This window comes from Pseudophryne corroboree, chromosome 5 (genome assembly GCF_028390025.1).
Source record: "Pseudophryne corroboree isolate aPseCor3 chromosome 5, aPseCor3.hap2, whole genome shotgun sequence".
Taxonomy (NCBI): domain Eukaryota; kingdom Metazoa; phylum Chordata; class Amphibia; order Anura; family Myobatrachidae; genus Pseudophryne; species Pseudophryne corroboree.
In genome coordinates, this window is record NC_086448.1 from 166,492,495 (window position 1) to 166,514,515 (window position 22,021).

At 42.7% G+C, this 22,021-nt stretch overlaps 1 long non-coding RNA gene across 1 annotated transcript in view; it reads right to left on the minus strand.

Moving 5' to 3' along the window:
- LOC134928890 (uncharacterized) overlaps positions 1-21,663 on the minus strand; it is a 102,618-nt gene extending 80,955 nt beyond the window's left edge. Inside the window, exons 1-2 of the long non-coding RNA XR_010178102.1 lie at positions 21,519-21,663; positions 5,537-5,689 (exon numbers count right to left, since the gene is read on the minus strand). This is a non-coding gene — a long non-coding RNA (uncharacterized LOC134928890). The remainder of the gene's footprint in view (positions 1-5,536; positions 5,690-21,518) is intronic.
- Positions 21,664-22,021: the final 358 nt, after the last annotated feature.

Genomic DNA, 22,021 nt, shown 5'->3' on the forward strand with positions numbered 1-22,021 from the left:
TGAATTGGGTCCTCTCTAGTAAATACTGTTGAAAAAAACTCATTTAGTGTGTCCGCTATGTCATTATCAGTTTTGCTTAAGACTCCCAACTTGTCTTTTAAAGGGCCTATACTCTCCTTCTTTAATCTCTTGCTATTAATGTATTTAAATAATTTTTTGGGATTCGCTTTGCTTTCCTTTGCTACTAGTTTTTCAGTTTCTACTTTAGCCGCTCTTATTTCCTTTTTGCATATTTTGTTACATTCCTTATAGTGCTGAAATGACTGCTTCCCCATCAGATTTTTATTTTTTAAATGCTCGCCTTTTCTTGCTCATAAGTTCCTTTATCTTTTTGTTAAGCCACATCGGTTTATGATTTTTATTCCTTTTTTTTGCTGCTCGTAGGAATAAATTTGAGTGTATTTTTAGCTAGCAGGAATTTTAGTACCTCCCATTTCTCCGTAGTATTTTTTCCTAAAAACAAACCTTCCCATTCAATATCCCTGAAAAATACCCTCATCTTTTCAAAATTCGCTTTGCTAAAGTTTAGAGTCCTAGTTGAGCCAGTATAAGGCTGCTCCCTCCATCATCACATGACTGATAACAGACCTCTTCTCCACTCGGCTGATCATGAACTGTGCCACAGTCATTGGCATTTCTTTTATGGACGCAATGTGTGCGGTGCACACAGGCCCCTGGCTTCAGGGGGGACTCACACCGCACACATTGCACCCTTATTTTAGTACTCACCACTCCGTATTCTAGCTTCGGCCACTGCAGCTGCTGCGGTCGCGCAAAAAATCCCTTTGAAAATGGCCGCCGAGCATGCGCAATTTGAATTTTGTTTCTGGAACCTGGTGGGAGCCATGTTTCCGGAGACCTGCACATGCGCAGTAGGCTCCGGCATAGTGTTGGAGCCTACGGCGCCGTGGAGAGGAGGAAGTCCACCCGGAGTCTGCACATGGGTCCCCTCCTCGCTTAAGACGCCTCTGGCCACAGTAAAATATCTGCAGACTATTTTACAAGCAGATCACTGTTACTCAGCAGCCACAGGCTTTTACACTAAAGTTCAGTTCATGTGTTTTGCTGGACACCCTTTTATTGTCATTTACATTGATTATTGTTAATATTTTTATTTTTTATTCTGTTTGTTTATATTTATTTTATTTTGACACATACAAGTTGAATATGGTTTAAAGGGCCCTACACACTTGCTGATGTATTAAATTTTGACGATGATCGATCTGAATGATGATCGATTAACGTCCAACGTTCATATTGCCTGCACACATCGGCAAGTGTGTAGGGCCCTTTATTCCAGCTTCAAGTTCTGGGAGTTTTTCCCCCCACTATTTCATTGCATGTGAATTTTTTTTTGAGAAGCAGAAACCATAAAACAGCTGCTGGAGCTCCCAGATACTCAACATAATTAGGAATGTTTTGCTTGCTTTTGTACGCAGGGGCTGATGCAGACTTTGGGGGTAATTCAGATCTGATCGCAGCAGCAAATTTGTTAGCAGTTGGGCAAAACCATGTGCAGTGCAGGTGGGGCAGATATAACATGTACAGAGAGATTTAGATTTGGGTGGGTTAGTTTGTTTCTGTGCCGGGTAAATACTGGCTGCTTAATTTTTACACTGCAATTTAGATTGCAGATTGAACACACCCCACCCAAATCTAACTCTCTCTCCGTGTTTGCCCCTAGTTCTTCTGCTGAACATACATAAGTACAGGTGTTCCTGACCAGGGACGTGCGGTGAGCTAAATGGCTCAGGAGGCACTGGCTAGCACCAGATCAGATTTACACACAATATATGAGCCAAAGGGTACATCTGGGCATTATACACAGGTGCAGCAGTATAAACTCCTTGAAATTTGGTGAGTTTTGATCAGAGATGTGCGGAAAAGATACACAGGTGAGGCACTGCCTCACCTGCCATAGACTTTTTACTAGAGATGAGCGGGTTCGGTTTCTCTGAATCCGAACCCGCCCGAACTTCATGGTTTTTTTCACGGGTCCGAGCAGACTCGGATCCTCCCGCCTTGCTCGGTTAACCCGAGCGCGCCCGAACGTCATCATGACGCTGTCGGATTCTCGCGAGACTCGGATTCTATATAAGGAGCCGCGCGTCGCCGCCATTTTCACACGTGCATTGAGATTGATAGTGAGAGGACGTGGCTGGCGTCCTCTCCATTTAGATTATAAGAGAGAGAGATTTACTGGAGCTTAGGACTAGGAGGAGTACTGTAGAAGTGTAGAGAGTGCAGAGAGTTTACTAGTGAGTGACCACCAGACAGTGCAGTTTATTTAATATATCCGTTCTCTGCCTGAAAAAAGCGATACACACAGTGACTCAGTCACATACCATATCTGTGTGCACTGCTCAGGCTCAGCCCAGTGTGCTGCATCATCTATATATATTATATATCTGTCTGACTGCTCAGCTCACACAGCTTATAATTGTGGGGGAGACTGGGGAGCACTGCAGTGCCAGTTATAGGTTATAGCAGGAGCCAGGAGTACATAATATTATATAGTGAGTGACCACCAGACAGTGCAGTTTATTTATATATCCGTTCTCTGCCTGAAAAAAGCGATACATACACACAGTGACTCAGTCACATACCATATCTGTGTGCACTGCTCAGGCTCAGCCCAGTGTGCTGCATCATCTATATATATTATATATCTGTCTGACTGCTCAGCTCACACAGCTTATAATTGTGGGGGAGACTGGGGAGCACTGCAGTGCCAGTTATAGGTTATAGCAGGAGCCAGGAGTACATAATATTATATTAAAATTAAACAGTGCACACTTTTGCTGCAGGAGTGCCACTGCCAGTGTGACTGACCAGTGACCTGACCACACTGACCACCAGTATAGTTAGTAGTATACTTATATTGTGATTGCCTGAAAAAGTTAAACACTCGTCGTGTGACTTCACTTGTGTGTTGTTTTTTTTTTTATTCTATAAAAATAAAACTCATTCTGCTGACAGACAGTGTCCAGCAGGTCCGTCATTATATAATATATAATATATACCTGTCCGGCTGCAGTAGTGATATATATATATTTTTTATATCATTTATCATCCAGTCGCAGCAGACACAGTACGGTAGTTCACGGCTGTGGCTACCTCTGTGTCTGCACTCGGTAGGCAGTCCGTCCATAATTGTATACCACCTAACCGTGGTTTTTTTTTCTTCTTTATACATACATACTACTACGACATCTCTTTATCAACCAGTCTATATTAGCAGCAGACACAGTACAGTACGGTAGTTCACGGCTGTGGCTACCTCTGTGTCTGCACTCGGCAGGCAGTCCGTCCATAATTGTATACCACCTAACCTTTTTCTTTGCATCATGTGCTGATTGGGGAGGGTTTTTTGGAAGGGACATCCTGCGTGACACTGCAGTGCCACTCCTAAATGGGCCCGGTGTTTGTGTCGGCCACTAGGGTCGCTAATCTTACTCACACAGTCAGCTACCTCATTGCGCCTCTTTTTTTCTTTGCGTCATGTGCTGTTTGGGGAGGGTTTTTTGGAAGGGACATCCTGCGTGACACTGCAGTGCCACTCCTAGATGGGCCCGGTGTTTGTGTCGGCCACTAGGGTCGCTAATCTTACTCACACAGCTACCTCATTGCGCCTCTTTTTTTCTTTGCGTCATGTGCTGTTTGGGGAGGGTTTTTTGGAAGGGACATCCTGCGTGACACTGCAGTGCCACTCCTAGATGGGCCCGGTGTTTGTGTCGGCCACTAGGGTCGCTAATCTTACTCACACAGCTACCTCATTGCGCCTCTTTTTTTCTTTGCGTCATGTGCTGTTTGGGGAGGGTTTTTTGGAAGGGCCATCCTGCGTGACACTGCAATGCCACTCCTAGATGGGCCCGGTGTTTGTGTCGGCCACTAGGGTCGCTAATCTTACTCACACAGCTACCTCATTGCGCCTCTTTTTTTCTTTGCGTCATGTGCTGTTTGGGGAGGGTTTTTTGGAAGGGACATCCTGCGTGACACTGCAGTGCCACTCCTAGATGGGCCCGGTGTTTGTGTCGGCCACTAGGGTCGCTTATCTTACTCACACAGCGACCTCGGTGCAAATTTTAGGACTAAAAATAATATTGTGAGGTGTGAGGTATTCAGAATAGACTGAAAATGAGTGTAAATTATGGTTTTTGAGGTTAATAATACTTTGGGATCAAAATGACCCCCAAATTCTATGATTTAAGCTGTTTTTAGTGTTTTTTGAAAAAAACACCCGAATCCAAAACACACCCGAATCCGACAAAAAAAATTCGGTGAGGTTTTGCCAAAACGCGTTCGAACCCAAAACACGGCCGCGGAACCGAACCCAAAACCAAAACACAAAACCCGAAAAATTTCAGGCGCTCATCTCTACTTTTTACTCCAGAGTTTTGGCTATAAAAATGATTAGAATAATACAAAGAAGATATTTCAAACATATTCCTTATATTTTTCATATACTTTATACAGTCAAAACTCTGGCTTGAACGTAAGTATGACAGGAAGGGCTCTGCCTCACCTGCCTCACCCCACCGCACGTCACTGTTCCTGACATATACACAACTCATTCGCTGGCTGGTAACAGGATGTTTGCACATAGGCTAAGTTCACTGAGGTTGTGTATATTGGCCCTCATTCCGAGTTGATCGCTCGCAAGGCGATTTTAGCAGAGTTACACACGCTAAGCCGCCGCCTACTGGGAGTGAATCTTAGCTTCTTAAAATTGCGACCGATGTATTCGCAATATTGCGATTACAAACTACTTAGCAGTTTCAGAGTAGCTTCAGACTTACTCGGCATCTGCGATCAGTTCAGTGCTTGTCGTTCCTGGTTTGACGTCATAAACACACCCAGCGTTCGCCCAGACACTCCTCCGTTTCTCCGGCCACTCCTGCGTTTTTTCCGGAAACGGTAGCGTTTTTAACCACACGCCCCTGAAACGCCGTGTTTCCGCCCAGTAACACCCATTTCCTGTCAATCACATTACGATCGCCGGAGCGAAGAAAAAGCCGTGAGTAAAAATACTATCTTCATTGTTAAATTACTTGGCGCAGTCGCAGTGCGAATATTGCGCATGCGTACTAAGCGGAATTTCACTGCGATGCGATGAAATATACCGAGCGAACGACTCGGAATGAGGGCCCTTGTGTATATTGACAGATTTGCACATATCCATTGGTTTCCAGATAGATCTCTTGCTCCAAGTACAGGGCAAGTGAGCACTAACAATGATATCTAGTGTATGGTATTGGTGCTTCGGTTGCATTTATATTGTCCGTACAACTCTGCATCTGGATTAGGTTCCCTGCATGAATTGCAGGTGTAATTACAACTGACTTGCAGCAACTCTTACCATGCTTTCCAGGGTGGATGCCATTATCCCTGGGTTCTGCATCTCCCAAAACGCATGCACATTAAGCAGTTTTCATTGGCATGCCAATTAGTTCCACAATTAAACGTAGTCCTAAACATTTTCTACTTATGTACCATCCTTTAAAATGCGACATGAATAAGGGAAATAAATTCTCACCTCTGATATATATTAAATTAGCGCCGCCATCTGAATCACAGCTTGGATCTTCTGAGGAGTGTCCTGGATGATGAACACCTGGCGGGAGATTCAGGAAACCCCCTGCCCACCACTGAATCACTCTGACAACCGTATGAACTGCAGACGTCACCCCTGCACAAAACAAATGACTTAATGCAGGGTTTTAATGGATTGTGAAGGTTATTCAGGTTTGTTAGCAAACCAAAAAAGTTAGCAACTGGGCAAAACCATGCTGCACTGCAGGTGGGGCAGATGTACCATGTGCAGAGAGAGTTAGATTTGGGTGGGTTATATTGTTTCTGTGCAGGGTAAATACTGTCTGCTTTATTTTTACACTACAATTTAGATTTCAGTTGGAAAACACCCTGCCCAAATCTAACTCTCTCTGCACATGTTACATCTGCCCCACCTGCAGTGCAACATGGTTTTGCCCAGTTGCTAACTTTTTTGGTTTGCTAACAAACCTGAATAAGGCCCTATATATGAAAATGGACTTTGGATATAAATAACAAGATAATAAATAGACCGTATATTAATAACACAAGCATATGAAAATATAGTAAATGAGCATTAGCCTCTAGGCAAAACCTTTAAATGTGGTTTCTCAACTCAAGAATATCAGCAGCAAGATGAATATAATGGGGCAACAGCTAGGACATACAATTCATCACTGGCAATATATCGATTAGTACTTCACTACAACCTGAAATACTGAACTCAAACAACAGACATAAGCACTTTGCAAACTTCATTGGGGCAGATGTTTTAAGCCTGGACAAGTGATAAAGCAGTGATAAGTGGAAGGTGATAATGCATCAGCCAATCAGCTTCTGTCAATTTACATATTGGAGCTGATTGGCTGGTGCGTTATCACCTTGCACTTACAGTATCTCTGCTTTATCACCTCTCCAGGCTTAATACATCCAAATGGTCCTGGTAGTTTCTCAGTGTAATCATGCAGCTTGGTTGAACTGTCTCTGACACACAAAACTTCCCACAGGCAATAAACAGACTACCAACTGATCTCCGCAGCAATGTAGGTTAGGCTAGTACTTACTGTATAGTTCAGTGGTTCCCAAACTTTTTTGAGTCACGGCGCCCTAGAGTATCTGATTTTTTTTCATGGCAACCCTAAGCCAATAGTTTCATATTGAAAAATTTAGAAAGAAATATTAAATTAAGTAAATCGTCTTTATGGTGGTCATTCCGAGTTGATCGCTAGCTGCATTAGTTAGCTGTGCAGCAATGAGGCAAAAAACGGCACTTCTGCACATGCAGCGCAATGCGCACGTGCAACGTACTCTTACAACGGCCGAAGTAGTTTCACACAGGGTCTAGCGAAACTTTTCAGTCGCACTGCTGGCCGCAGAACATTGACATGAAGTGGGCGTTTTTGGGTGTCAACTGACCGTTTTCAGGGAGTGTTCAAAAAAATGCAGGCATGCCAGGAAAAACGCAGGCTGGGCGAACGCAGGGCGTGTTCGTGACGTCAAAACAGGAACTAAACAGTCTGAAGTGATCGCAAGCGCTGAGTAGGTTTAGAGCTACTCAGAAACTGCACAAAAAAACTGTGTAGCCGCTCTGCGATCCTTTCATTCGCACTTCTGCTAAGCTAAAATACACTCCCAGTGGGAGGCGGCATAGCGTTTGCACGGCTGCTAAAAACTGCTAGCGAGCGAACAACTCGTAATGACCACCTATATATCATCCTTAGGGTAACTTATGTGGTGAGGGACAAGATTTGCTTCTGATTGTCAATATATTTTATGATTGTCAGCCATTAACACTGGTTTTGCTTTTTACATTGACCATGCAGAATTTTAATAGATTCAGGACCACCAACCCGAGGCACCCCTGCAAGTGTCCCGAGGCACCCCAGGGTGCCACGGCACACAGTTTGGGAACCACTGGTATAGTTCCCCAACTGTCTGCATTGAGCAACTCCTCCAGCATTAGGGATGTAACCAATGAAATGTGATAACTTCAGTATAAGTGATGATAACATTATTCTCATGTTTAAAGAGAGGGACTCCAAAATGACACTACCACCCCCCTTTTTTAACTACAGTAATATAATATCTGCGTTTATGTTAATCAGGACTGCTCCCACCTGTACCCATTTTCATTCTTCTCATGTTTCATGTTTCTTTGTTCTCATTGGTTTTTAATACTCATGTGAACTGGTAATGAGAAGCTGTGTGGCCATGCATACAGCAAATGCAGGTCTATAATTAAAAATACCCTAAAGTCCAGAGGTTCTCAAATGCAGTCCTCAAGGCACCCCAACAGTCCAGGTTTTAGGTATATCCATGGCTCAGCCCAGATGGTTAAATCAAATTGACTGAGGTGCTAATCAAGTCACCTGTGGCCAAGCATGGATAAACTCAAAACCTGGACCGTTTTTGAACCTCTGCCCTAAACAAAAGTATATATATATAGCCACTACATTGTAGAATGGAGGTTATGAGCATTTCTCACTTACTGTAGCTGACCCTCCAATATGACCCGCCCCACTAGGTACAAAATGCTCTGTTTCTGGACTTTCCTCTTAATTTATTATTGCCATCACCTGTGTTGAACTAGTTAAATGATGAGAAAGCTGTTTCTTCACAGGTGATGGCAATAATAAATGAAGAGGGAAGTCCAGAAAGAGAGCATTTTGTACCTAGTGGGGCGGGTCATGTTGGAGGGTATGCTGTAGAACAGCATAAACCCCATTATACAACTTCTCTCCATTTCATTAACTGTCTAGTTTATTAAATAAAATTCCAGACTTTCGGCGAGAAAACAGGATGACTTTTTCTATGCAGAATGGTATCAATCAGGCTTAACGATAGCTGTGCCCAGACATGGTTCTTTGCTGTTAGTAAATGGCAATTGCCCTTTTGACTTTCATGCATGGATGAAATTCTGTTGCTGAAGTGTCTTTGAAGTCTCGGAGTGTCCCGATGTCAGTTGATCCATTTCATGTGGTGTGAGTGGTAAACAATCCACAGCAAACATTTCCATCTAATCAAAAATCTGAAATTACCCAAAGCAGTCATGTAACCACTCCTGGAGTCAAAGGCAATTAATGACTGCTGGCACTCTAAAATAGGTGATAATAGACATTAAAAGCAGTGAAGTAATAACTTACGGCAGTGTCCTGTGATAAAATCTTTAATTAAACTTAATGTGATGAAAAAATAAAACAGCAAACAAAACGTGCAGAGAAAACAGCATTGCTAAATGCTTAGGTGCAGGTTGTTCTGTGGTTTTATGTGCAATGAATACATTTTCTGGACCTCTGGTTCGAGACTGACTACGGATCTGCATGAAAGTTTTTTTCCCCTGTCCTCCTTAAGATGACTCCCTTTGCAGAAGCTCAATGGTGTACATAGAAATAGTCAGCTTCTGCAAGGAGATTTAAAGCGGATATTCATATGCATACCCATGGTAATTGTTTAATGTGTGGGAAGGATAAAGATATTTTATTATATTGTTTATCATGTTATCTTATATTATATATATTTATATACTGCTGCAATTCCACATACAGAAAAGGGGAGTGATACACACTACTGTAATATAGACACAAACATGTTTACTATAGAAGGAGGGCTGCTTGACCTCTCAAAAATTTTAAGTACATAACCCATTGGGTCCAGATATTATATACTGAAGAATATTAAAAGAACTGACATTACTGCTTGTAGCACTGTTAACCAAACTTTGTATCCCGACAGCCGGCATACCGACACTTTTTATCCCTCATGGGGGTCCATGACCCCCCTGGTGGGAGAATAAAATAGCGTGGCGCGCATAGCGGCGAGCGCAGCGAGCCGCAAGGGGCTAATTTGTGCTCGCCATGCTGTCGGTATGCCGGTGGTCGGGCTCCCGGCGCCGGTATGCTGGTCGCTGGGAGCACGGCCGCCGGCATACCATACTACACCCCACACACAGCCACATATGCACACACATATACAATCACACAGCCACATATACATACAGCCATGTATGCACACACAGCCACTTATACATGCACATTATTATTATTATTATTATTATTATTATTATCCTTTATTTATATGGCGCCACAAGGGTTCCGCAGCGCCCAATTACAGAGTACATCCACATCCACATATACACACACATATATATACACACTCAGACACATATACACATACAGCCACTTAAACATGCACAGTCACATATGCACACACACAGCCACATATACACACATGTACTAAAGCCTGCACTCTGTCACCAACCCTGGCACTATCCCCATGAGTCCAATCTCCCAGTCTCACCTGTTGGTCACCACACTGCTGCCACCACTGCCGCTCCTTACTAAAACAGCTTGAGCTGCTGAGGCGGGAGATGGGCAGTGTAGCTGTCATGAGGAAGGCGCACTGCCAGACACTGACAGCAAACTCCGCCACTGCTACAGTATGTAAATAAACAGTGTATGCTATAACAATGGACATAAGTCATGTTCCCATCTAATGCCATGAAAGATGAATTGAGACCAATCAGTGACCATTATTAGGATGACAGGTCTACAATATATTATAGGTTAGATTATTATTACATACAGTACCTTCCAACATGACCTATTCCCTTAGGTATACTATTAAGTGCTCTGCTCCTGGACTTACTTGCAGTGGCTGTTCCAGAGGTGCGGCTGCCTCACAGTCCAAAATTCAAATAGTGGCGCCACACCAACTGTAACCCAAAACACTGCCAAACATAAGGACTCAATGGCAGTTGGTGTGGCTCCCCTATTTGAATTTTGGACTGGGAGGCAGCCCCACCTCTGGAGAAGGAAGTCCTAATACAATGGGTCATGTTGGAGGGTATGTTATTATAGTGTGGACTTTGGGGTTAGCCAACAGTCAATCTAGCTCCCAGAAAGTGTTTCTAGTTTCTATACTAGAAAATGTGCTCATGCAAGGCTCAAAGTGCATCTAAATGAACAATGTTAATTAAACTGTATACTAATGATATCATTAAAACTATCAAATTGTGTGTTACATGATCCATCTTACAGGATATGCATCCAAATACATGCGAATACGCTACAAGGAAGCTATTTTTTAGCTGTCAGTAGTGTAAGTATCGGATGATTGCCTCTAACATATATTATCCTAAGTATTTCATTATTTTGTCTTTAGTTCTGTTAAAAACATCCAATTGGCTTTCATGTATTCATTGTGTAATGTTTTAGTACTTACATTTAGAGTGATAGAGTGAATTATACCTGCTAATTTGCCAGACTGCGCAGTTTCCCCATGCTCTGATAATGGATGCTTTGATATTTAGTGTGTCTATTACTTCCCAGAGAACTTCAACTCTGTACAGTCTATAAGGTTGCAGGCACACTGTGTTTCTGAATAGTCTGCATCGGAGACGTTTATCATGGATGGATTTCTGTTTGGACCACTGAGAATGCTACATCTAATCAGCAATGAGTCGGATGAGTAAAATGATGCAATCTGATGACATCTTTCATGAAACATTGTTATAGCTTATTCTGAAAATCACCAATGAGAGATTTCCATAATCCCTATTCTAAATGAGTTCAGTGTTCATAAACTTTGATGTAAAAAAGAATGTCCAATTAATGTTAAATCAGAGATCGGGCTTATTTGTTTTCATTTTACAGAGTTGTTCATTAAATGTGCAGCTATTCATCGTATCATTTGGCACAGCGTGTTTCTGATAAATTTAAATTAATTTACAAAGTGTTTCACATATATATTAGTACCCTGAGGTTTCCTCGTTATGTCAGATTGTTCGACATTAGGTATGCAAAAATTTATAGGCAAATTAGAAGTCCAATTTAGCTAAAATATTAGGCGCATTTTAAACTAGAGAGGCAGGGAAGTGTATAATCACACATTATGCTAACTGTGGCATGTTATAACTCATGGCTGAAAACTGGAATTATATACAGTATGAAATAAAGCTTTGAGTCCGTTGAGATCATTTGTAGACTCCTGTTTTTCCTAAACTTTAAATTAATACGATCCTGGAGTATGTACTTAGGTCCGCTGGTGACCTTTGCTTGGGATGTGTTTCCCTCAGAGTTCCAGGCTGACATTGACTTAGACTTTATTACTTAGCTTAACTGTCTTGGTTACCTACGCTCCTTCAAAGAAGGCTCCATTTTTCAAAGTCACAGAGGTCTTCTTGCAGCCATGCTAGACATAATTATAGGCAATCAAAGTGCCCACGCATTTCTATATGTGGCCTTGACTATGCTGGAGTATTATTTGTTAAATTAAGTCATTAACTGCACTTGTTTTCAATATACTTAGTGTCCGTCATTTTTGCGGATGTTTTCCAGTTCTCCTGTAATTGCACAAGACACTTGGCACAAATTAGACGGTATCCGGTCTCTAGGTCGACCGCACTTAGGTCGACAGTCATTGGGACGACCACTATTGGTCGACATTCATTAGGTCGACATGGTCACTAGGTCGACATGACAGAAGGTTGACATGAGTTTTTCAATTTTTTTTTCATTTTTTTAACTTTTTCATACTATACGATCCACGTGGACTACAATTGAGAATGGTAACCTGTGCTGAGCACAGGTATAGCGGAGCGAGGCACCTTGCCCAAAGCATGATGAGTGAAGCGAGCCATGCGAGGGGACACGGTGCACTAATTGGGGTTCCCGGTCACTCTACGAAGAAAATGACACCAAAAAATCTACAATAAACTCATGTTGACCTTTTGTCATGTCGACCTTGCTCATGTCGACCTATTTTTAGGTGTCGACTTAGTCACTGTTGACAAATAGTGGTCGATCTAGTGACTGTTGACCTTAGTGTGGTTGATCCTATGAACCAAACCTATTTAGACACGGTCACAGGTAGCGTTTAGTACTTTTTCTTAACTTTTGCATCTTATTCACATCGTAGCCACATATAAAGTTGCTCATATTGTACCGGACACACTAGATGTGTGCTTTTGTCACAAATGAGTTGGTATTACTATTAATCAAAAACACACATGGCTTGAGGCATGGCAGGTTTGCTGTTATCGGTACCCTTTGCCTTTTTTACCCAGATAAGCAACTTAGTCACAGACAGAAGTTCATGAAATACCATTTTCGTTAGACATTGTACCCTTGCATTGGTTGGGGTAAAAGTCTGTTTGTTAAAACTTCACCTACATCTAAAAATTATATACAGTATATACTGTACATCTTACTTGGCAACTCCCCGGAGGGGATATGGAGGTCATCACTGTGGAAGGATGGGCATTATTATGCCCCAACCTCCAAGACATAATGCTGCAAATTGCAGGAACATGAAGAATGGGTGCGGCCAATATAACACGATCTGCAGTGAATGACATCATCGTGTTCTCCATCCCCTCCCTCATTTCACAAGACAGTGGGTGGGATGCAGAAGTGTGACCTACTCTCCCCAGAGTCTGTGGGGACTCCCTAAAATTTAGGAGAGCTCCCGATATGCCTGGAGAGTAGCCAAGCATGATACTCATACTGTAGATCTTAGCACGTTTGAAGAAGTTCTGTTTTCTTGTTATTTTGTAGCAACTTTCTTTGCAAAACAATTCTAGGAGCTGTGAAGTAGTTCCTAAGCTTGAGGGGACCTATATTTAAGTCCTGTTTTGCCATCTGCTATCACTTAATTGACATCTGCTATCACCTCTATTTGCAGCAATTACGGATTAATTAATGGGTCAATTAATCATTAAAGTTATGATGGGATGGAAATAACTTTCCTCCCATTATTTTAAAGCTTCTTCACCACTTGCTTTTCACAGCAGTAAGGGAGGTTGCTTGCACTGGGCATGCATTGGGCTGTGCACGTGGACACACACTGCTGCGGGGATGTATCCAATGATCCTTCTCTGGCAATATTGTAGTCTATAAACCATCAAGCTCAAACCCAAATTAAATAAGGGCCTAGGAACAGATCACTGTGAGCCCTCACTTACCCTGAAAGCACTGGGCTAGTTGAAGGAAGGAGTCATGATTTATAGGCAGCTATTCCGAAAGCACACATTTTTTCCACAACCCCAATGCCAGTGTTGCTGCTGATAAGTGTGAAAGAACTAAAACTCCCATCAGCCCTTGCCACCAGGAGCTGGAAGCCATTTATACTTACATGGCTCTTACTAGAAGAGGGAAAGCTTGCTAGCCACCAGGAGGTGCATGGAGACCAAGGAGCACAAGCAATTGGTGGGGAAGAATTTCAGGGGGAACGATTCAATGCTGTCCTGTGTGTGGAACTGAGAGAGAAAGCAGTAAGGAGAGAGTGGGAAGAAAATGTATGCTCGGAAGGAGAGGGAGAGAGTTACTGTACTTGTAAATGACACTTCAAATATGATTCTGTATAGTCCAGACCTTCATGTACAGTAGGCCTGCACTATTTGTTGGAACTTTACTTATTTAGTATACAAATCCCCTCCATATCGGTCTATGCCTGCTGCTCTGCCCCTATCTGTGGTAGACACTCTCTATTAATGATGAAGGGATGACATTGGGCGGGATGTAATGAAGTCCAAGTGCGGTGTGCTTGCGGGATGCCAGCCAAACCTGGACTTTTTTTTTAAAAGGGCAATGATGTACAAGGATGAACCATGCCTTGTACATGATTGGCCTTTTAAAAAAACAATCTGTACTGTATGGAAGTGATACTCTCTGAATTGTATGTTGCTCAATAGGAAGAGCTGTATTTGTATTTGTGGGCATGTTATCTAATCATAACTTTTCACTACCTACTTACTTACCAATTACTTTGAAATCTCCTTTTATCGTGCATGCTGAAACTGAGCTCTGTATATTAGACCATAAAGGGGATCCTATGTTAAGTGCCCTGGACCCTCCAAAGTCCTAATCCAACTCTTGTCAAGCTATTTATAGTGGCATATATATAGTGGATGCAAGGTGTGCGGTGCACACAGGCCCCTGGCCCAGGGGGGCCCACATCGCACATCCTGAACCCATTTCTTGAATACTTAACCCTCCAGAGTGCCGCATCAGCAGCAGCAGCACTGCACAAGTCACCCGGAAAATGGCACGGCAGATATTTTCCAGGGCATTTCACGCATGCGCAGTAGGAAAGTAACCCAGAATCCTGCACATGTTGACAAGTTTTTAGCACAGCTCTACGCAGAGCCATAACTAGACATTTTGGTGGCAGGGACTATAAGTAAAACAGGGATAGTGCGTGTCAAAGGCACACACCACAAATATAGGGGCATGGTTTCATGGGGAAGGGGCATGGTCACTAAATAATGCCAATACATTCTATGCCGCACATATGTCTCCATTATTAAAATTACCCCACACAGTAGTGCCACGTATACACATTACACCAGGTAGCGCCCCTTTTCACACATTACACCACAGTAGAGCAGAGCCCCTTTTACACACTACGCCAGGTACAGCCCCCTTTTAAACATTACTCTAGCTAGAGCCGATCACACATTCCAGGTAGTGCCCCTTTTTACACAGTGCGCCAGGTAGAGCCCCTTTTACACATTGCACCAGGTAGAGCCCCCCTTTACACATTGTGCCAGAGACACTGCAGGGGGGGGGCAAAGCATCCTCTCGGGGGAAGGGGGGGGTGCACTGCAAGCCTGCTACGCTCTACCTTGTCTGTATAGTGGTGAGCTCAGCAGCAGAGAAGTAGCTGAGCACACACCAATTCATATAGGGCACTGCTGCAGCAGCGGGAGGTGGGCTCTGCCATGTGGGTGGTGTTGTCAGATGGTGCACCCACAGTGCATATACGCTGTGGGCAAGGTACCATTGGCACACAGCTAATTACGGTCCCGCCTCTATGATCCTCTAGTGAAGCTAGTGCTCAGAAAGTGAAGCTGTGCTGCCGGTTAGAGAGAAGGGGGCCCAGCTGGAGGCTGCATACGGGCCCCCTCCTTTTTTAATATGCCCCTGTACGTGTGTGTGTGTGTGTGCATGTATATACATATATATATATATATATATATATGTGTCAGCTGCTCTGCTCGGGCTGGTCGTATAGTAGCCTTGGTGCTTTTTGGTGGCTTGCCTTTACACTGGAACCAACACCTCTGCATCACTCCCTCCCACAGCGTTTTACAGAGCAGGTACAGTAACTATATTGGAGTAGCTTTTAATGTACTGTGTTGAGGTGTATTAATTTTATATTGGGACTAGTTTGTGGGGAATTAATGTTATGTGGGTGTTAGTGCAGGCTGGTTAATATTAATATGCATGCTGGTGGGTAAGGTTAATGCTATGTGGAGACTGATGTAACGGAATATGAATGTTATGTGGGGCCTAGTGTAAGTGGTGATCCACTTTGTACTCGTGCGATGCGCCTGCACATTAAGGTGAATACGCATGCGCAGTTTACGCCTGATCGCAGACTGTATGAAAATGCAGCCTAGCGATCAGGTCTGAATTACCCTCAGTGTCACATAATTACATCCCTTATGAGATATGTCTAAAATAACTTTTTTAATCTGAATTAGAAAATCCTGTGTTCAAAATGAACAAACACAATTAGTCATATCTCTGAAAATGCAGATGAGTTTGTTCTACAATTAGAAGGAAAGTCTCTAGACAGAAATTGTGAGCTGGTGGCTAACGAAGTTGAAAACATTCTCAGTACTTTGTTTTGATATGGATGTTAATGTGGCCATTATCCAAATGCTACTCTTAGCTCATACACAGGTTTTATGGTGTATTTGTCTTTTCCTGGTTCTCACAAGTGGGGCCCCAGGTGTTATGTTGTGATAACACATGCAAATAGAAAGGTTGTGAAATAACTGCTTGTATCTGAGAACAGACAACTCAGGGCAGTGTTTAGCTCATTGTCATTCTGTAGGCTCTGTGATGTGTTTGTGAATACATGCAAATGTGTTAGATAAGTCATATCATATGATGTCTTCTGTATGCAGCCACAACACTTTCTGCAGGACTGTGTTAATTGCAACATAGTTGTAACTACCATACAGGGCTGTTTCTTGGGCCGGGAGAGCCATGCAATCGCATGGGGCGCCGCAGCCACTGTTAGCCGGCCAGATAGAATACTGATAAAAATGTCCTACTCAAAATTGCTGCCGCCATAGAGGAGATAGGGACGAAGACGCTAATATGTGGAAGTGCCGGGGGCCGCATCTACCCGCTGGGGCCCGCGGCCTGAAACATCTTGAAAACGAGCAAAAAGGTATCAATACTGGGGCAGGCCAGGGCATAATAAGTTATGCTGGGCAGTACTGTGTGGGGCATAATAACTTATCAGGGGCATTACTGTGTATCATACATAGTAATGCCCCTGACACTTTATTATGCCCCACACAGTACTGCACAGGACAACTTATTATGCCCCACAGTTACACGGTGTACAGATAATTATGATGCAGGGTTCAATATTGTGTGGGGCGTATTATGATGCAGAGGGAATTACAGTGTGGGGCATATTATGGTGCAGGCGGCATTATTGTGTGGGGCATATTATGGTGCAGGGGGCATTATTGTATGGTGTATAATATGGTGGAAAGGGCATTACTGTGGGGGCATAATTTTGTGGAATTTTTTTCTTTCCTGTAAGGTAGTTTTGTCTTGCCACGCCATGCCCCTTTTAGTGAGGCCACACCCACTTTAGCGAGGCCACGTCCCCTCTCTGGGATGCAGTGGGGCCCTTTCCTGTCATCGCCTGTTGTAGACATATGTTGTTTGCCCCCTTTTGGAGACTATGTGGACACTTACACAGTTTTCAATGGGGCCACTAATTGTTTAATTCCCCTAAATAGAGAGTTTATATAGTACAAATGGGCATATTTATTAAACTTACTGTATTTAAAGGGATATCCTCCATGAACGAAGGGGGATACCTGCAGAATTTAAGCATCCCCAGGATATATGTAGGGGAAACCACAGCAGATATTAAAGAATGTTAAGAATATTGAAATATGTGTGTACAGCTGGCAGTGGTATTGCAGAGTGCTTTAACACAACAGCAGATGCCCTCAGTCGGAATGTAGTCATGTGACTGGTGGTCAGGAGACCGACGGTCACATAACCTCCCCCTACATCCTGCTCTCTCACAATCCTGACAATCCCGACGGTCAGCATGCCGACCAACAGGGACTATTCCTACTCGTGGGTGTCCACGACACCCATAGAGTGGGGGAATAGAACCTGTTTCGACCACAGGTCATCAACGAGCCTGCAAGGGGCTTGGTGATTTCGCCTCCCCCACCGGGATTCCGCTGCTGGTATCCCGGCATTGGTATGTTGACCACCAGTCTCCTGACAGCCGATCAAGCATACCACACCCCCTGAGTCAACAAGTGGCGTGGTTTACTGAACCAATGGGGTGGTTTACTGAAGTAGCAATGTGAAGGTACAGCCGTACTCATGGTTATGCATACACTGGTTTATAGCATAGAGTGGAGCTTGAGCATAGTGGAGTATCTGAGTAGTGCTGCGGTCTCCAAGCGGTACCAGGCTCTCTAGTGGTATTTAGTAGCCTTTGTAGTTGTGTAGAATCAAATATATTGCAGATCTTCCAAAGCTAAATAGATGTCTGTCTCCCACTGTGGTGCTCTAACACAGTGACAAGATGTCACTAAACATGTGGAATATTAGGTTCGGTGGCAAATTTTGTTAGGGATTGAAGCCTCCCTGCAGGAACCAATATAGAGCATGCACAGTAGCACTCTCTAACACCAACACAGAGTCCAGGTGGCAAGTTCAGGACCAGACCTAGCCCTTGTGCTATTGGTTTGTCTGCTATACTGGTTCTGGGCTAGGTAGCCTACAGTAGGTCTGGTCATGAACTTGTCTCCTGCATTCTAACATTCTTTGGGTGGAATTCAATTGTTTGAAAAGTCGGTTGGGTGTCTGTTTTTTCCTGTCTATTAGATAGGAAAAAACAGACATTGAATTTACTTTTCAAACAATTGAATACACCCCTTTGAATTGCCTCCTGCCCTGACCTCTTGTCTGCAAATTGTGTTCTACGTTCACGTTCGGCGAGCACATTGAGCTCTAGGGTAAAGAGGGCTTCTATAATCGAAGGTTGGATTTATTAATCAGAATTTAAATAAAAATACACTCCCAACTCTTTGTTTAACAATAGGGTCAATTTTGACAAAGAATTGCACTAACATCCCTGATGTGCAGAAATGCATGAAATACCAGGAATTCTGGGCATAATTCAGATCTGATCGCAGCAGCAAATTTGTTAGCTGGTGGGCAAAACCATGTGCATGCAGGTGGGGCAGATATAACATGTGCATAGAGAGTTAGATTTTGGTGGGTTATTTTGTTTCTGTGCAGGGTAATACTGGCTGCTTTATTTTTACACTGCAATATAGATTTCAGTTTGAACACACCACACCCAAATCTAACTTTCTCTGCACGTTACATCTGCCCCTTCCCCCCCTGCAGTGCACATGGTTTTGCCCATTAGCTAACAAATTTGCTGCTGTGATCAGAGCTGAATTAGGCCCACTGTTTGCATCTATTTCCTTAATTTGGATGCAGTATTGTAGAATCATCCTAATTGTGCTGGTCGGAATCAATGAATCTTGCCCAGTTTTCATATTGCATCTTCGGCAGTACATTCTTTTTGGTGCAGCTGTGTTGCAGATTGCTGATCCATTTTTATGAAAGTCAGCATTTACATATTATTGGACAATCACTGCACTTTCAAGTGACATTCCACCAGGAATAGTAAACCAACATTTGGGGGTAAATGTAATAGGGTCCATGTTGCCGGAGGATTTCTCCTGAGAATTGCAATATTTTTAAAGCAGCAATCTTTATACAAATACCACCATTCTCGGACAAATTCCTGGACCGACAGCAACTAGGATCTATTACATTTACCCCCTGGACTTTGCACTGGAACATGAGCAAGATATTATATTAATGACAACGTTTGACCGGTCACTAGTCTAGCTAAGCTTTGGCTTTGGTGGAAGCATTTATTGGTTATCATTTATTTATTATTAGAACTGATATTTTTTTGGACCACAAAAATAATCTACTTTGTATCCCAATGAATTGCCTGTTCATTTCTACATTTGTGTGAGTAGATTGTGTGGCTTATGACAAGTTCAGAAAACAGTTTTGTTTAGTGGTGATCGTTGTATTTACTGTTAGGGTGTAATGTATATAAAAACAGGATAAAATAAATCAGACAGCAAAATGCTACAGTTCAGTTTACACTGATAGGTAAAAAATGAAGTCACACATGGCAGGACAGTAGTCTGGGCAAATAAATAGTCACATGGCCTGATTCAGTGAGGTATGTAAACCTGGTGATTTACGCACATCTCCAATTATTTGTGGGACTGTGCATGGCCATGACCCATTCTATCGAGTCCTGTGTGATCACTGGCAGTGCCTCCAAGCTGCAGTCTGATAGGATGCATCCATTTGGGGGCAGGGAGGGGGTGGCACTAGGCAGCATTTTACAAAACGTGGTGTATCATCCCCATTTTGTAAGCAAGCTATGGCCAGGGTCTGTGTTGGAATTTCCTGGCCTTGCCATCTGAGGGTTACTCAGATGGCAAATGTTCAAACAATTGATCATATGCTATGTCCTCAGACGCAGCAGCAGGTCAGAGAGACATGCAGGAGGCATCTACTTACACAAGACGCCTCCTACTGCATTTGCATATTTTAGCAGTAGCAGCTTCACAATGTCAACATTCTGGCAATGTCAACATTATGTCAATGTTGACATAACACACGTCGACGTTCTGAATATCAACATTTTGTACCACACCACAGAAAACTGGGTTGTGCACTTAGGTGAATAATCAATCATGTTGCGCAATCCAGTTGTCTGCAACATTGCAAATCACATTGCTCACCCAATTGTACTCTGCAATGCTGACCTGCCATTCCACTATTTAGTCATCCCATTACAATAAACAGCCATTGGGAATTCTCCTTGAGCGTGCAGGTGTCTCTTGCATAACACTGATTGGTAAAATATTTGCAGCTAAAAACAGATAGAAATATGATCTAATAGATTACATTATACATTGATTATTAACACTCTCTACCATAAAAATCTTTTTTCGGTAGTTCATAACTCTCCTTTTGTATCATTCCTCTGAGGAAACAACATCAAACTGTGAGCTTTAATGGATATAAATTGAATTTCCTCTTTTCAATTCTCATTTGCTTTAATCTCTGTAACAAAATTATCCGCTGTAGTTTTGTGTTCATTATTTCTTTTTTTTTTATTAATTCTTTTCACCTTTAGTATCTACAATTTGTACTAATGTAGAGTTGCACTTTTATTTAATTGCTTTTTGTTTAAGCTTAATTCCAATACAGTCTCCATGGAGCTGTGTGTTATTTGGACGGGATCAGTACTAAATCCCGCTGGACGGGATCCCGGCGGTCGTGCTGTTTTTAATTTACTATGTGCATGATTCCCAGCAATGTTCATGGAGAAATAATTTTGGACATATTTATTTGGAAAATTGTGCTTTACTATCCCAACTTCAACCTGATAGCAAATCTCCCAAGACCATGAAAGTCACACCAGACCTCAGCTTTGTATAAGGTACAAAAAGGGCTAAATTAAACAGGAGATGTATAGGAAACTTGTTGCACTTTGAAATATGTTTAAAGCAAATTGGTTGATGTTAATATTGAGATGAAACATGTTTATTTTCCCATACAAATCAATATCTGAGCTTCAGAAGAAATCAACACAGCACATAAAATAAATCATAGTGCCTTATGATGATTTGGACACATTTTCAGAGAAAATGTTTGCAATTGTTACAAATACATGTTTATTTTGAGGTACTGTACATATGCTCTACTGTTAGAATCCAGAATAAGCACAGTTCATCACCTTATGGTTATGTTAGCTCTAATGGTTTTAATCAGTCTCCTGACAACCAGTGAGCTGTGCAGACCAGGAGTTATCATGCTGAGCTGTGTTCTAACTTTTGATTGGTACATCTGAGTTCAACTTACTTGTTTTCTGGACTTGGGATGATTGGCTGTTTTAGTCTTTTTAGGTATTTCCCTCTGACACTCTTTTGTGTGTTGTATTCAGTCTGATGTTGTCTGTCCTGCTGTTTAGTTGGATACCGGCTCTGTTCTGCTTAGTAGAGCTAATTCATCTCTACTAAATGGAAGATCTGTTAATATTTACAGGTATTTACAGTGCTATCAGAAGACTTGCCCATTGTCTCTCTACAGCTGTGCTATTCAGGAGTCTGGAGCCCTGCTAGTATGTCACAACAGTACAACTAATCTGGGCTATTCCGAAGAGCTGCCCAGCATCTTTGTACTGCATCCAGATGTAGCCACACTCATCCAGCTTGCAGCTTGGGGTATTCATGTTAACATAAGCACAGTAAGTGGGCCTGCCAGTAGGACGCGCATGTGCGCCTAATCATGTGCGCCTATAGGAATACATTTGTGACATAGCTCAGCATGCTTAGGCATATGTGTACCTACAGTAGGTGCGACAC